The following is a 16,803-nucleotide window of genomic DNA, read 5'->3' as shown; positions in this document are numbered from 1 at the left end:
AGATGTCTTGCCTTTTTCAGCCCCACTTAAGCACTAATGCCCTAGCTCTGCACCCCACTCACCAACAGTTTCTAAAGTCTCCTCCCTACATTTGTGGGCCTGAACCCTTGCGACTCAGCCTTTCACTGCACTGCTTGACGCCGGAGTACAATAGCTCTGTGGACAGCAGGTGAGACCCCGTGACTGGTTTTTGGGTGGAAAGTGGGGAAAAATCATGGATGGGTCTGTGATCGTTTGACCAAAAAAATTGCAGCAGGACGGTCAGATGTGCCTACTTGCCTGAGTTGCGGCTTGTAGTACCCAAAGGTGATGTTCACTCAATTTGCTTTAAGAACAGATGTGATCTCGGACACCCGTATAGAAATTGTTTGTGTCGTCTCAGTGTACTTGTTCCACTCTAAGAGCGTGAGAGGTTTGAGTATCACAGCCTGTATGGAATCCAGAAATTGTTCCATCCACTGCTGACTTGCTTCACAGTCCTGGAAAAAAGAACTGACTTGTCTTATTCATTATGCGCTGTGCTGCTTTACTGTAGAGCAGAAGTAGGTCAAGGATGGACTGATTCTTTAAGCCATTGTTCATGTCAGTAAGGGTAGGATCAGACCCTAATGTTGGACCAAATTCATCCCTGGTGTAACTTCTTTGACTTTCTGGTATAACTCAGTCAAATCTGGATCACTGGGTGCTCTTTAAGAAACAATATCCTCTGATGAATACCTCTCTAGGATCTGTGAAACTGGAATGTTCCTAATTTGACCAGTGGTCTTGATATTTTGGCCAGCTCTGAAAATACCATGAAATGGCTCCCTTTCCTCCCACACAAACATCTCATTCCAGGTCAGAAGAGCAGGGCAAGTAAATGTTTGTGCCCAGATATTGATCTATGCACACTCAGAGAAACTATCCTACTGATGATGATTTTCCTTATTGATGATGAGACCAAGCCTACAAAAACAAAGTCTGCAACACAGACAAGTGCAGTTTCAATGTGTCTTTAGTTGGGTTACAGAACTCTTCATCCACACCAAATCTGTCCCCTAAATTCACTTCCTATCCATATTCTCTCTACCCTCTCTTGGAGCATGCCTACCTCCAAATAGATCCACACACCTGCTCTGGCTTTAAATCTGACCAACTGCACTATGGCCCACTGAAGGGAGGAGATTTAAGGGCAATTCTACACTTAAAATGCCACTGTTGCACTTTAGTGAAGATGCACTAAGCTGACAGGAGAGAGTGCTCCCCCTGGTACAGTTAGCTTCTGCCTCTCAGGGAGGTGAATTATGTTAGTGGAAGACGCTCTCCTGCCAACAAAGTACTCTCTATGTGGGGAGTTAGGTCAGTATAACTACATCACTCAGGGGTATGGATTTTTCACACCCCTGGGTGATGTAGTTATACTGATATAGGTCTGTTGTGTAGATCAGACCTTACAGAAGAGTTAAAATTATCAAATATTCCTACCCTATTTTACATCACACCAAAGATAAAACAATGAAAGATTTGAAACACAAACAATGGTGGCATTTTTCAATTCTGAATGGGCTAGTCTCTCTTACTCAGTTTTTTTTTTTTTTTTGCCCCAGATCCTGCTTCTAGGCTAGTGTGTCTTATTTAACAGCCTGAGGCATGTTCATCATTTATTTGTTTTTCCTTAATGAGCAAACTATTGTGCTGATGCACCCTGCTGCTGGGTGATATTAACAATCAGTGGTTTACTGCTGACACTTGAAAATCTGGGCATTAAGTGGGGGATTAAAATTGTCAATCAAAGGCACCTTCTTACATCTCTGACTGGCTCTGTCCTTGGCAAAGATACCAAACATACAACAAAAGAATGCTTGAGTCATTTAGGAAGAGAAGGGATGAGTCTGGATGAAGGTGAAGCAATCTTTTATACAAAGAATGACCAATCTATTCTTATTTTCCTTGCACTATGCCAGGGATGTATAAAAAACAGTGATTAAATGCAACAGCAGATGAAAGAGCAGCAGCTTGGCTGGAACTGAGCACCCAGTTTGCAGTCATGCTCTTAATTAGAACACAAACGTTGTCAAATAGTAACATTATCACCTATAATTGGTCCAACAGAAAGAAACAGTAATTGTGACATTAGCAGCTGGATTGCTTTCAGGCAGGATCTTTGTTCAAAATGGAAATACACTAATTGCCATAATGAGATAGATGAAAGAATGAATGTAGTGAGAGAGGCTATTATACTTTATCCCAGTGCATGAAAATCTACTGTAGATCCAGTGAAAAGGTAGGTGTTTTATGCAGAGCAGTGAAAGAAATAATGTGCATTGTTAATTCACTGCTTCTGTCTCTGGGAGTTAGAATAGCTACAAAAAACATTGCGAAGCCAGATTCTGCTTTCTATTACAACAGTGTAAATTCGGAGTACCTCCACTGAAATCAGTGGAGGTGCATCAGTGTAAATTTCACCCCCAAAGTACAAGACCTTGATAAACAGACTTCTCTCACTCTTCTTCAGAAGTCTCACTCTTCTGAACACTGATAGGGGGACTAATAATAAAATGAGCTGGGCCTGTTATAAATCAAATTTTAGTAGACAGCAAATGCTCTTGAAAGGATGAGAGATTTGCCTGAATAAGAAAATGTAGAATTTGGCCCTTAATTTGTTCCTTCTCAGTCCAACACACCTGAACAGGCATTTCAGCTTCAGCAACCAGTAAGGACTGAATGTATGCAGTGTTTTACGTGCCACATACAGAGGGACTGTTAGCTGTCAGCTCCATGAGGTTATATCTTTGCTTCTATAGCCCCTAGAACAATTCATAATGCCATATCCCATTGTAAGCTCTTGTCCAGTTTGTTGGGTGCTGTTGTCTGCCTACTTGCCCCCTATGCTTGGTACTAAAAAAGGTGATCGCTATGCTGCTTTGAAATGAGCACATTCTCTGATTATTCTATTGTGTGTGTGTGTGTGTCAGAGGCCAGGGAATCCATGAAGCATCCACCTTATCCTCCTTCAGATCCCTCCGTAAGCCTAACTTCTGCTGTGAGGCCTACAGAAAACTGCCCTCCCGAAATGGCTAAGCTACTGCTTATTACATAAAAAGAAGCTCATTTTACTCTTACCTTTGTCTCCCGGGCTCCTCGTCTTTTCATCCACCTGTTGCATCTTGTCACCATTAGGGCTTGTCCATGCTACAGGTTACGTCAGTATAACTTATGTCGCTCAGGGGAGTGAATAAGCCTGACGACATAGCTACCGCCTCTTGCGGAAGTGGTTTTATTATGCTAACGGGAGAGCCCTCTATATGGGTGTAGCTGCACCGCTGTAGCACTTCTATTGTAGACGAGCCCCTAGACCAGTGGTTCTCAAACTACTGTACTGGTGACCCCTTTCACATAGCAAGCCTCTGAGTGCAACCCCCCCCTTATAAATTAGAAACACTTGTTTATATATTTAACACCATTATAAATGCTGGAGACAAAGCAGGTTTGGAGTGGAGGCTGACAGCTTGCAACCCCCCATGTAATAACGTTGTGACCCCCTGAGGGGTCCTGACTCTCAGTTTGAGAACCCCTGCCCTAGACTGTGAACTCTCTGTAGCAGGGACTATTTTTGTATATTATGTTGACTGGGGCCCTGAGGTATGACTGTGGCACAAATCATCATGACCTGTCCACAATCTGAGTTGTGAATGCCTTGCGGGGGGGAGGGGGAACCTCCCCATTTGTACAGCACCGTGCACAGTAATGGCACTCAAATAATACCAATTTCTTCCCTAAACCTAGCTCACAATGACCATTCTTCAACTCTTCTCTGGTCTGGGTTATTTCACCTGAACCGTCTTACACTTTCCAAGGCTGATTTTCATTTTATTACTTCCTGCCCATATTATTAGTCTTTGTCACACTGTCTGGAGTGGCTCATGACTGATGGTGCCTACCTCAGGGCAGGGACACCCCAAACTGGTGGTGTGTTCTGTAATTAGATTTCAGCAAGCCAGTAACAAATGTGAACTTCTGGATCACTATACCAGTCTTACCTATGGAGTCAGATAGTCCCCTTAGACTCTCCTCTATCTTGCCACCCAGACAAACTGGTCTCAGTTATAAATGGTCACTTACATCAAAAAAATCACACCATATTCAGTTTGCTTCCAGTCCCAAGAGACCAGTCACTTACCCCAGATCACTTGGTACACTAGATGTTACACCAAAGACAATGGCTGTAGCCAATCCTGTAATAACTATTTAAAGGTTTAGTAACTAAGAAAAAGGGAGTTATTTATAGGTTAAAGCAAGGAAACATATACACACAAATGAGTTCCCGTCTAAATCCTAAATGTGACAGAGTTGTAGTGATCTGTTAATTCAAACTGTCTTTCAGGGCAGTCCTGGGGATCTCTGGTTTCAGTTTGGTGTCTCTAGCTCTGTCAGAGTTCAAACAGCCAAAAAGATGGAAAATTTTCTAGTGTCTTTGTTTTATTTCCTTTCATTCAGCCTCCAAGCCCACAGGAAGCTTCCTTGCATGTAGAGTTTTCAAGGTGCAAGTCATTAACCAATCCTTTGTATTGCGATGTTCCTTGATGGCCCATCTGATTATTTTTCGGGGTTGATTGGGGAAGGGATGATTCCTGTGCATGGGTTCACAAGTTCAGAGCAAACATTTTCAAAGTTGTAATGCAAAACATACATACTATCTTGTAGCATGGAATACAGACATTGCAAGTGAGATTAATGCATGGAACAATTTACAAGCTTTTCATAGAGTCTAAACACTAAATACATTCTTATAATACTAATACCCATTTTAAGCAAAACTAACACATAGGTGAACTGGTCTGCTCTTCAGGTATGAATCTGTCCATTCTTACCTAATGCTTTTAGTCTTGGCAAGAGCTGGCACCTGGTTTGCCAGCGTCACAGTCTTGGTATTATTTTTCTGTTCTTACTTGTGTATGTAACCTTTCCCAAGTTAGTACCATCTGTGAATTTAACACTGAACATCACAACATAAGAATGGCCGTACTGGGTCAGACCAAAGGTCCATCTAGCCCGGTATCCTGTCATCCGACAGTGGCCAATGCCAGGTGCCCCAGAGGGAATGACCCGAACAGGTAATCATCAAGTGATCCATCCCCTGTAGCTCATTCCCAGCTTCTGGCAAACAGAGGCTAGGGACACCATCCCTGCCCATCCTGGCTAATAGCCACTGATGGACCTATTCTCCATGAATTTTTCTAGGTTTTTTTTTAACCCTGTTATAGTCTTGGCCTTCACAAAATCCTCTGGCAGAAAGTTCCACAGGTTGACTGTGCATTGTGTGAAAAAATCCTGCCTTTTTTTTTTTGTAAACCTGCTGCATATTAATTTCATTTGGTGACCCCTAGTTCTTGTGTTATGCGGCGTAAATAACAATTCCTTATTTACTTTCTCCACACAAGTCATGATTTTATAGCCCTCTATCATATCCCCCTTAGTCTTCTCTTTTCCACACTGAAAGTCCCAGTCCTATTAATCCTGGGGTGAAAGTAACTTAAAGGACTTACTGGTACACAGGGCAGCTGGGCTCCTGGGCAAGGTGGGGAGGGGGCGGCTCTGGGCCCCCAGAAGGGGTGGGGCCTCAGGCAGAAAGGGCGGGGCTGGGGTCAGACTCCCCCAGCCAACCCTTCTGTGCTTCCCGGCCTGCACCGCCCAGAGCTCTGGCGGTGATTTAAAGGGCCTGGGGCTCCTTCCCCGTCATGGGTCACAAAGCCCAGTCTCCAGCCCAAGCCTGAACATCTACACTGCTATTTTACAGCCCTGCAGCCCAAGTCAGCTGACATGGGCCAACTGTAGGTGTTTTATTGCAGTGTAGACATAACTCAACCCTCTCCTCAACACATTACAATTTGCTATGGTCCTGTCTGCATGACAGGACTCAGATCTAGTAATACTTCTTGCTTTATTGTGACAAATGTTTACTAAAGTCAAGGTATATTAAAAATCTACTGCATCCCCTCCAACCACTGTACAATAGTCATTTGAGCCTAGAAGAGTAATCATGTTTGTCTGGTACAACCTGATAAAGCCTGTGCTCTTTAGCACCTGTGGTTCCTTTATCCTCTGGACTTGCAGCATATTTGTTCTCAGTGGTCCAGACTCTGGTGTTAACTGGGGTGGTTCCACTGAAGTCATCTCAGGCGTTGGCCCACTGTCTCTTCCATTTTATTCCAGTTTTTTAGAGCTAGAATGTAGCCTAACCAAGGTGACTTTTTGCCCCTCTTGATAAAGATCAGCACCACATTTAATTTTTTCTCCATCCTCCAAGATCTCCTAGGTTCCCCTTGACTTTTCAGAACCAACTGCCAGTGATACAGTCAATTCATTAGCTAAATTAAAACCCTGGGATGTGTATCATCCAGCCCTGCTGATATAGATCTCTCATATTTTTTCCAAGTATTTCCTAACATAGCTTTTGTTAGCAGCTGTGGGGACAGGGTCTTCATTACTTCCCAATTGTCCATATCACTTTTTGAGTTAAAGATCAATTTAAAAAAAGAGTGAAAAAGCAGCTCAGACATTGTTGAGCCATCATTGATTGTTGGCTCTCCAATCCTTCAGACAGAGACAAACACCTACAAGATCTCTATCAAGCATTCTTACAACTACAATACTCACCTGCTGAAGTGAAAAAACAGATTGACAGAGCCAGAAGAGTACCCAGAAGTCACCTACTACAGGACAGGCCCAACAAAGAAAATAACAGAATGCCACTAGCCGTCACCCTCAGCCCCCAACTAAAACCTCTCCAACTCATCATCAAAGATTTACAACCTATCTGAAAAATGATCCCTCACTCTCACAGATCTTGGGAGACAGGCCAGTCCTTGCTTACAGACAGCCCCCCAACCTGAATCAAATACTTTCAAGCAACCACACACCACACAACAAAAACACTAACCCAGGAACCTTTCCTTGCAACAAAGCCCGATGCCAACTCTGTCCACATATTTATTCAAGTGACACCATCATTGGACCTAATCACATTAGCCATGCCATCAGGGGCTCCTTCACCTGCACATCTATCAATGTGATATATGCCATCATGTGCCAGCAATGCCCCTCTGCCATATACATTGGCCAAACCGGACAGCCTCTATGCAAAAGAATAAATGGATGCAAATCTGATATCAGGAATCATAACATTCAAAAACTGGCAGGAGAACACTTCAACCTCTCTGGCCACTCAGTAATAGATTTAAAGGTGGCAATTTTGCAACAGAAAAACTTCAGAAACAGACTCCAACGAGAAACTGCTGAGCTTGAATTAATATGCAAACTAGATACCATTAACTTGGGTTTAAATAGAGATTGGGAATGGCAGGGTCATTACACATATTGAATCTATTTCCCCATGTTAAGTATCCTCACACCTTCTTGTCAACTGTCTAAATGGGCCATCTTGATTATCACTACAAAATTTTTTTTCTCCTGCTGATAATAGCTCATCTTAATTAATTAGCCTCTTCTTCTACCTTTTCATGTTCTCTGTATATATCTTCTTACTATATGTTCTATTCTATGCATCCGATGAAGTGGGCTGTAGCCCACAAAAGCTTATGCTCAAATAAATTTGTTAGTCTCTAAGGTGCCACAAGTACTCCTGTTCTTTTTGCGGATACAGACTAACATGGCAGCTACTCTGAAACCTGATTATGTTAGTGTAAGGCTTCCCTTAATATCCTATATGCCAAAGATAAAAGAGAGGAACAAAAAGGATTTATTGAGAGCAAAATTCTCAGGTATATCGTGTCAGAATTTTTGGCTACTTGTTGCCAGAATATTGGACTTAATGTGGGAAATTCCGGCTCTTCAACTGTAGGTGCAGAAGACCCTACGAGCAGCAGAATTGGTGTGGTTTCACTGTGCTGGGAGGAGGTGGAACTGCAGGCTTGAAGTTCATATGCAGGGGAGTCAATGTTCCCGGGTGTGCCATAGAGCCAAGATTGGCAAGAAACTCCCAGTCACACAAATCCAATCCAACTCCCTGTGAAGCAGGGACATATAAACATCAAGGACTCTTGTGGTTTTAGGCCTGCACAGTGATGGTAATGAAGACACTCCATATTCTGTTTGAATTCTTCCTCCCAGGAGTTATTTCAGGGAAGTTCTATGGCCTGTGTTATGCAGGAGGTCAGACTAGATGATCACAATGGTCCCTTCTTGCCTTAGAACTTATGAACTCTTTCCTCCTTTATCCTATGCAGAAACTGCTCCCTCCAAACACATGCATGCACAGCATGACTGTCTTGATTTCAAATAGATAGAACTCTCTCTTGGTAATTTTCAGTGAATTCTCAAAATATAAATACCCCCATTGTGGGGAGGAAGTGAAGGCTGGATGGCTCAGTAAGACGTCGAGATAACAAGTTCAAATCTATCCCAGGGTGGTATTGACCAGAAGTTTAACAGTTGTTCATTGGACTTGTGTGAAATAAGTGGCTGTTGTCAGTCAAGTTCCAAAAGATAATAGATGGCTGCTATGAGAGGTCAGAGCTGGAATGGGTAAGAGTGGCGAAAGTTTCCTAAATGTAGGGGAGCCACTGGCACCTGAACCATGGCCTTGCCCTGCCCCCACGCTGAGCCTTCCCCTGAGGCCCTGCTCCCATGCCACCTCTTCCCCCAAGAACTCACTTCTCTCCACCCCCTCCCCCATCACTTGCCCTTACGGCCAGTAAAAAGTGGTGGGGCCATGGCCCCCTTGCCCATCCCCATTCTGGTGCCCCTGGTATGGTGTCTGAGCTAGCCTCTGAATTCTAGATGTGGTGCCCCCAGAATGAGACTGAGGCAGTGTGGGAGGAAGCTTGGACTGCCACATGCTATACTAATTATGTGGATAAATAGACTGCTGTTTCCAGTGAGGTGAAACTGACACCTTTCACACAACCTTGACTTCCCAGCTGTTGTGGAGATCATTGAATAGTTTGAATATTTTTCAGAGAATAACAGTGTGGCTTGCTTTGTGAGCTACAGAGCCTGGGGCTAAGCCAATTTGATCACAGAATGAGCCCCACCTGAGGGAAATCAGAAAATTCCCCTAAGAGGTGGCTGTAGTAAAGACAGGGAGCCAGCCCTAAGTGATGACAAAGCCTGTGTGGAAGGAGAGCCAGGCAGGAAGTTCCAAGCAGGGAGAGAGTAAGAAATCTTTCTAGGCAGAGAGGCCTGGGAGAGACCCTAACTGACCAGGGAAAAGACCCACAGGGTAAGCAAGAGATGAGGTAGGAAGTGGCTCAGGAAAAACTGCAACAGAGATAAAGGAGCAAACCTAGCTGTGTAGTATAGGGCCCTGGGCTGAACCTGAAGTAGAGGGTGGAACTGGGCTCCCCTACCAGCCCCAAGAAAGGGGAGGGTGGGTACAGGCCCATTGTAAGGGTTGTCCTGCCTGGCAAGGAGACAGCAAACTGAGCCAAAGACTGGCCTAGGATGAGCCCCAAAGAGGGCAGAAGGACTTTTGTGTTTGTTAAAGATGTTTTTGGACACTTTATTTGGGACAACTGGAGTTGCAGAAGGGGTGGAGTGAAGATGGTGGTGGTCTGGCTGGAGGGCTGAGTTATTGACCAAGAAACTGCCGCACTGCTGGAGTGGTGTGGCCAGAATCCCAGGAGAGCCAGCTGAGATCACTCAATTAGGGTGAGCTGCAAAGAATGGGGCAGACAATCCCCAAAGCTGGTGGATATTCCAATACTTAGATTTACCAAGCCAGCACAAAGCAGCTTCTATTATACCTCACTGGTTACTCAGAAGTCAAAAACACAGTTCCCTTAAAGTAACCCAGCCTCAGGCCTCCACCTAGACACCCAAGTCAGGTGCGATGAGGATTTCTAAAAATCTTATTTCATCATATAAAAAAGGTTCTACCAATCCCAAATGATTGGACACATTACCTCCCAGGTTAATGATATTACAGACCTTTTCCAAATACATGCTTACAGCCAATTCTTATGAACTAAACTAAAATTTATTAAAAAAGAAGATGGAGAGAGAGTTGGTTAAAAGAACAGCATACATACAGACATGAGTCAGTGTTAAGATTCATTCATAGCAGAGATGGTGAGCTTTGTGGATGCAAGAGTTCTTTCAGAAATAGTTCAAAGTAGGGCTGTCGATTAATCACAGTTAACTCACGTGATTAACTAAAAAATTAATTGTGATTAATCGCAGTTTTAATTGCACAGTTAAACAAAAGAATACCAATTGAAATGTATTAAATATTTTGGATGTTTTTCGATCTTTTCATATATATTTGTGTTGTAATTGAAATCAAAGTGTGTATTATTTTTGATTATAAATATTTGCACTGTAAAAATTATAAAATAAATAGTATTTTTCAATTCATCTCATACAAGTACTGTAGTGCAAACTCTTTGTCATGAAAGTGCAACTTACAAATGTAGATTTTTTTTTTGTTACATAACTGCACTCAAAAACAAAATGATGTAAAACTTCAGAGCCTGCAAGTCCACTCAGTCCTACTTCTTGTTCAGCCAGTTGCTCAGACAAAGAAGTTTGTTTACATTTGCAGGAGATAATGCTGCCCTATTCTTATTTGCAGTGTCACTAGAAAGTGAGAAAAGGCATTTGCATGGCACTTTTCTAGCCGGGATTGCAAGGTATTTATGTGCCAGATATGCTAAACATCTATATGCCCCTTCATGCTTCGGCCACCATTCCAGAAGACATGCTTCCATGCTGATGGCGCTTGTTAAAAAAATAAGGTGTTAATTAAATTTGTGACTGAACTTCTTGGGGGAGACTTGTATGTCCCCGCATTCTGCCATATATTTTGTGCTACGGCAGTGTTGTCGGTAGCTACCGGTGTGGTGCTCTGCTCTTGTTCGATGATAACAGTCAGCTGCGTGCGTGTTCCTTCTGTGTGCTGCCCCAGCTCTGCGCAGATAGCTAACACAGCAGACCCCGAGAGAACCCCCCAAAACCACAGACTCTAGTAAGGTACGAAGGAACCTGAGCCAGGTTTATTGTCAAATGAAGCACAGCAATAGTTCCCTATAGACTCTACAGGGCATACTACAAATTTGTGCTCCCTGGCAATGGATACAGCTCAGTCAGTGGTGGGACTCTCCACTGCCCCATAGGCTGGACAAAGATGTGCACTCCCGGACCTACTTTTATTACTCATCATAGTTCAAACGAATCTATCCATCATGTTGTCCTTTTGACCCTGTCTTTAAGATGCACCTGCCTGTTCCTTGTTATGTCTGTGGAGTATTCTGATGCCATCTTGGTGCAAGTTCCTCTCATTAGCACTTATGTGTGTATGCACGTGCTTCTAACAACCTTTTCTTATCAACTTCTGTGAGTGGGACCTACCTCTGGCTCACAGCCCAGCTCTGCTTAACACTGCTTGGAAGTACTTTGGTTCAGGCTTCAGGCCTCAGACTGGGCCTCTGATACAAGAGTTTATGTTTCAGGGCCTCCTCTTACTACAGGCAGTCTCTGATGATGACCCAGGACATGTTGTTCATTTTAAGAACACTTTCACTGCAGATTTGACTAAATGAAAAGAAGGTACTAATGTGAAATTTCTAAGGATGGATACAGCATTCAACCCAAGGTTTAAGAATCTGAAGTGCCTTCCAAAATCTGAGAGGGACGAGGTGTGGAGCATGCTTTCAAAGGTCTTAAAAGAGCAACACTGATGCGGAAACTACAGAACCCAAACCACCAAAAAAGAAAATCAACCTTCTGCTGGTGGCATCTGACTCAGATAAGGAAAATGAACGTGCATTGGTCTGCACTGCTCTGGATCGTTACTGAGCAGAATCCATCATCAGCATGGACATGTGTCCTCTGAAATGGTGGTTGAAGCATGAAGGGACATATGAATCTTTAGCACCCTGGCACATAAATATTGTGGCAAATTGCCAGCACTACTATGATGGGCCTCGCACTTTCTCTTCTTGTGTGTGTGTGTGGGGGGGGGGTTTCAGGGCACTGTTTCTTGCCCCTGAACTGGGGTATTAACTACCCCACTAGTGTCCTAGAGGAGGGGAGTGGAGAGGGAGGGACCCGGACCCCCCTCTACTCCGGATCCCAGCCCAGAGGCCCTAGGGATAGCGGTAAACCACTAGAACTAGCAGTTCCTTCCCCTGGGCTACTTCCCTCTCCTGCCCTTCAGCTTGTGGGGCTTCCTGCCCTCCCTCTGCACAAACCAGGTGTCCCTTTACCTAGGGTCTTGGTCTTCTTAGCCCACCACAGCACTTCTCCAAACTCTCCTCTGCTTCCCTCCAAACTGCTCTCTACTCCAACACCAATCCACTCTGCTTCAACTCCTCCTCTTGTCTGACTGAAGCAGGGGGGTTTTATCATGTGACTGGCTTCAGGGTCTTTAATTAATTTATAGCAAACTTTCTTCCCTCTAAGGCTCCCTTCTAACATAGAATCATAGAATATCAGGGTTGGAAGGGACCCCAGAAGGTCATCTAGTCCAACCCCCTGCTCAAAGCAGGACCAATCCCCAACTAAATCATCCCAGCCAGCGCTTTGTCAAGCCTGACCTTAAAAACCTCTAAGGAAGGAGATTCTACCACCTCCCTAGGTAACGCATTCCAGTGTTTCACCACCCTCTTAGTGAAAAAGTTTTTCCTAATATCCAATCTAAACCTCCCCCACTGCAACTTGAGACCATTACTCCTCGTTCTGTCATCTGCTACCACTGAGAACAGTCTAGAGCCATCCTCTTTGGAACCCCCTTTCAGGTAGTTGAAAGCAGCTATCAAATCCCCCCTCATTCTTCTCTTCTGCAGGCTAAACAATCCCAGCTCCCTCAGCCTCTCCTCATAACTCATGTGTTCCAGACCCCTAATCATTTTTGTTGCCCTTCGCTGGACTCTCTCCAATTTATCCACATCCTTCTTGAATTGTGGGGCCCAAAACTGGACACAGTACTCCAGATGAGGCCTCACCAATGTCAAATAGAGGGGAACGATCACGTCCCTCGATCTGCTCGCTATGCCCCTACTTATACATCCCAAAATGCCATTGGCCTTCTTGGCAACAAGGGCACACTGCTGACTCATATCCAGCTTCTCGTCCACTGTCACCCCTAGGTCCTTTTCCGCAGAACTGCTGCCTAGCCATTCAGTCCCTAGTCTGTAGCTGTGCATTGGGTTCTTCCGTCCTAAGTGCAGGACCCTGCACTTATCCTTATTGAACCTCATCAGATTTCTTTTGGCCCAATCCTCCAATTTGTCTAGGTCCTTCTGTATCCTATCCCTCCCCTCCAGCGTATCTACCACTCCTCCCAGTTTAGTATCATCCGCAAATTTGCTGAGAGTGCAATCCACACCATCCTCCAGATCATTTATGAAGATATTGAACAAAACCGGCCCCAGGACTGACCCTTGGGGTACTCCACTTGATACCGGCTGCCAACTAGACATGGAGCCATTGATCACTACCCGTTGAGCCCGACAATCTAGCCAGCTTTCTACCCACCTTATAGTGCATTCATCCAGCCCATACTTCCTTAACTTGCTGACAAGAATACTGTGGGAGACCGTGTCAAAAGCTTTGCTAAAGTCAAGAAACAATACATCCACTGCTTTCCCTTCATCCACAGAACCAGTAATCTCATCATAAAAGGCGATTAGATTAGTCAGGCATGACCTTCCCTTGGTGAATCCATGCTGGCTGTTCCTGATCACTTTCCTCTCATGCAAGTGCGTCAGGATTGATTCTTTGAGGACCTGCTCCATGATTTTTCCAGGGACTGAGGTGAGGCTGACTGGCCTGTAGTTCCCAGGATCCTCCTTCTTCCCTTTTTTAAAGATTGGCACTACATTAGCCTTTTTCCAGTCATCCGGGACTTCCCCGGTTCGTCACGAGTTTTCAAAGATAATGGCCAATGGCTCTGCAATCACAGCCGCCAATTCCTTTAGCACTCTCGGATGCAACTCGTCCGGCCCCATGGACTTGTGCACGTCCAGCTTTTCTAAATAGTCCTGCTGCAAACACTCTCCTGCTGCCCTCTGGCCATGCTGTATCACAATATCTTGTGATGCCAGCTACAACAGTGCCATGCTAATGCCAGTTCTCACTTTCAGATGACATTGTAAACAAGAAGCAGGCAGCATTATCTCCTGCAAATGTAAACAAACTTGTTTGTCTGAGTGATTGGCTGAACAAGAAGTAGGACTGAGTGGACTTGCAGGCTCTAAAATTTTACATTGTTTTATTTTTGAATGCAGGTTTTTTGTATGTAATTCTATATTTGTAAGTTCAACTTCCATGATAAAGAGATTGCACTACAGTACTTGTATGAGGTGAATTGAAAAATACTATTTCTTTTGGTTTTTTTACAGTGCAAATACTTGTTATCAAAACTAAATATTAAGTGGACACCGTGCACTTTGTATTCGTGTTGTAATTGAAATCAATATATTTGAAAATGTAGAAAACATCCAAAAATACTTAAATAGTTGGTATTCTATTATTGTTTAACAGTGCAATTAATCACAATTAATTTTTTTAATTGCTTGACAGCTCTAGTTCAAAGGTTATAGTCCAATGTTTGTATTCAGGGTGGTCCAGTCAGAACTGGGATCTCCGTCCTTGTGGCTTAGGCTTCCCCTGCATGAAACCTCAAGCAGATCTGAGATGACAGGATCAGGACCCAAGCCATTTTTTATACAGTTTCAGGCCTTCTTGTGACCACCACTCGGAGATGAACGTAAGGCAATTGCTTGGTTTTCCACCATTCACAGATGATTTGCTATACATTTCAAGGAGAGATGAATACACCACTGGCCTATGTTTACAGTTAATTTAAATGCTAAGATGTTCTTTTGATCTCTGAATTAACAGAATACAGCATAGACAGGGACTGTTTGATTACATTGACCTCTAACAATATATGTAAATACACAAAAACATAAACATTATCTCCCCATATGTTTTTAAGGGTTGAATTTGAGTCATTTATCCCATAGGATGCTTAACCCTTTCTGGCCATGCATCACAAGTGACCACTGGCAAGGGGTGCTAGCCCAGCAAGAGAGCTCGGACCACCCAGGGCCGGCTCCAGGCACCAGCTTTCCAGGTAGGTGCCTGGGGCAGCATTGAGAATGGGGCAGCAGTCCGGCAGCTCCGCCGCTGTTGCGGCAGCAATTCGGCGGCAATAGCTTGTGGCGGCAAAATTGGTAGAGCCGCCCCTGCCGACACCACACCTGACCAAAAGGCGGTGAGTAGTGATGAATGGTCTCTATGTAACAGAGTAAACAATAGACTTTGGGAGACATGATCTTGCTTAATGGGAAGTTAGAATAATCGAATTAATCCATTTTTTTCTGTAAATACTTATTGGCTGTGTTGAAAATCTGCATTATGGCCCAGATCCTGAACTATTATAACCAATGGGAATTTGCCATTGACTTCAATGAGCATAGGATCAAGTCCTGTGCTTGATGATCAATAACTGGAAACACTGAGGGGTCATAAAAAGAAAAGGAGGACTTGTGGCACCTTAGAGACTAACAAATTTATTGGAGCATAAGCTTTCGTGAGCTACAGCTCACTTCATTGGATGCATTCACTGTAGCTCACGAAAGCTTATGCTCAAATAAATTTTAGTCTCTAAGGTGCCACAAATCCTCCTTTTCTTTTTCTGGATACAGACTAAGACGGCTGCTACTCTGAAACCTGAGGTGTCATAGTTCAGGGCAACTGCACCTGTATTCTCGTTCCATCATCCAGTGAGGGTACCCACTTCTAGGCTCACAGTCTCTCAGCTGTCATTTTTCTTGGGCAGAGAAGCGAATCTCTCTCCCTCCTGACTGGGATTTTTCCAGGCTGCACAATTCTGAACACATAAGTATTGCAGAGAAAACATTAAAACAATAAAAGAAACTACATGTGTGCTAATAAGCTTACAAGCTATCACCCCCAACTGCAACAAGGGATCTGGTAGGAGTCAGTCCTTCAGACCCTACGCAGGATTTTCGTTTGTGGTTATAAATTCATTACATCTTTTTCAGAACAAGAACCCTCATGAACCTTAGAGTCCCTCCTTTATATGATTTGGGCCTTTGATCTTGTCCTCTCCTAACAGGCAATCAGCAGACAAAGGTCCCCTCCTCAGGATGATGCTTCAAAAGGCAGAGCTCTTGCATAATTGGATGGGGTACATTTGCATATTCATCCCCCCAGATATTTCCTGGGAACCTATTTAAGTATATAAGTTCATTCTTATCTGGCCCATTGTTTCAAATATTCCTTTTGAGCTCATACTGCTTCCCATGGTTTACATGGGCCATGTAACCCCCTTAGAGATGCTAGATGCAATCCCCCAATAATGCATAAATATTTGCATTTTTTAATATAATCAACTCTTAAGATTAACTTAATTCAATAAGGCTTGTGCAGGACATGACAGGAAATTTCCATATCTGTCACATGCGGAATGAAAGCTATAAAAGTCCCCTAGTGGAATCTTTATTTGATGGAAATCTGATTCACGCAAGCAAGCAAACAGCCTATAATAAACTAGTCAACGAGACTTTTAGAACATTTTCTTCCACTGCATTGTATTTCATTTTCTCCAATTGCCATTTTTGTAAGAAACTTGCTAGTGTATAGCACTCGGTGTGACTAAGATGACAGGTGACTAAAATAATTTGGTGGAATGGGACAAGTTTGAGGATCGATTTTTCAAGTCTCACTAATGCAGACATTAAAGTGATTCTAGCAGCTACTTTATAAGAGGATGCTGAATAGGGGGTGGGGGAGGGGGAAACCCAACCAGAATAGTTTTATGTGCTTGCATCTTTT

Source organism: Lepidochelys kempii, chromosome 3 (assembly GCF_965140265.1).
Source record: "Lepidochelys kempii isolate rLepKem1 chromosome 3, rLepKem1.hap2, whole genome shotgun sequence".
NCBI classification, from domain to species: domain Eukaryota; kingdom Metazoa; phylum Chordata; order Testudines; family Cheloniidae; genus Lepidochelys; species Lepidochelys kempii.
Note: the sequence above shows the minus strand (reverse complement) of the source record.